Source organism: Mytilus californianus, unplaced genomic scaffold (assembly GCF_021869535.1).
Source record: "Mytilus californianus isolate M0D057914Y unplaced genomic scaffold, xbMytCali1.0.p SCAF_3, whole genome shotgun sequence".
Taxonomy (NCBI): Eukaryota; Metazoa; Mollusca; class Bivalvia; order Mytilida; family Mytilidae; genus Mytilus; species Mytilus californianus.
In genome coordinates this window covers 59,368,934-59,370,118 of record NW_026262679.1, presented here as the reverse complement: position 1 = coordinate 59,370,118, position 1,185 = coordinate 59,368,934, and positions in this window count along the sequence as shown.

The following is a 1,185-nucleotide window of genomic DNA, read 5'->3' as shown; positions in this document are numbered from 1 at the left end:
TGTCTTGATCCTTTGTTTTAAATAAACAGGAACTCCAATTTAAACGTTTCGAAACTCTATACTTTGAACAGATTGTACTTTGTGTTATGTTCGCCCTTATTTCTGTGAAGCTGTTGTTAAAGAGAGGCGAACATTCTAACTCATAAGTCGAAAATAAACTGACAACGCCATGGCACAAAAAGAAAAAGACCAAATTACAAACAACGGTACACAATACACAATATAGAAAACTAAAGACTGAGCAACACGAAATCTACGATGGGATGATTTGAACTTCACCACTTGGAACTCTTGGTTTAAAAGTTTCCTTGTGAGCAGCAACCCTTCATCAAGAAAATCATGATAGGAAATACAAGCCCTTGGAATATCGTATCAACTGGGAGATATATACTCCATATGCAGGCGCTGCTGGAATATTGCTACATCTCTTTTGTTTTCAACCGACTCCATTGTCAATTTCTAGATGTAAATATAGAAATAAGAAGATGTGGTATGATTGCCAATGAAACAACTCTCCACAAGAGACCAAATGACACAGAAATTAACAACTATAGGTCACCGTACGGCCTTCAATAATCTTTGCTCTTTTTTTATAACGCTAACATAGCTCAGTTTTAAAATCTTAAAAACGTCCTATTCATTGACGGTCACTTAATCTCCAATGTGAACACAGCTTGTATTTCAGAAAACTTGACATATGGGACTCTAATTCAATCAACTACAGATGTAGGATATCAATCAGCCTCGATTACATTTATCTCTATAGCAACTGTAAAACGCTAATACACATTCATTAGGTCAATTAATTACATATTACGCAGGCGATCATAGAAAAGAACAGATGTATTCCGAAAAGACAGTAAGTATTTCCGGTATTCAGAAAGACTACAAAAACAACCAATATATATGCGTGAACCCCTGGCATTGAACAGAACAGAAATGAAGACACGAGCTTGTTCAATATCCATAATAAATTAATACAAAATTGCTTGCCATTAATATAAAAGGAAATTAAAATCCTGTGTTTGTCTGCTATCTCGGTTTTTGTCGTTTTTTGGGGGCTTTTTTAGAATGTCTGAGCACAGTGTATGAACTACAAGCTATTGATAAATGTAGTTGTAATAATCTGTAAAAGATTGTTACCATCGAGTTAACTTTAGGGGTCATACACAAGAATGATTTCCT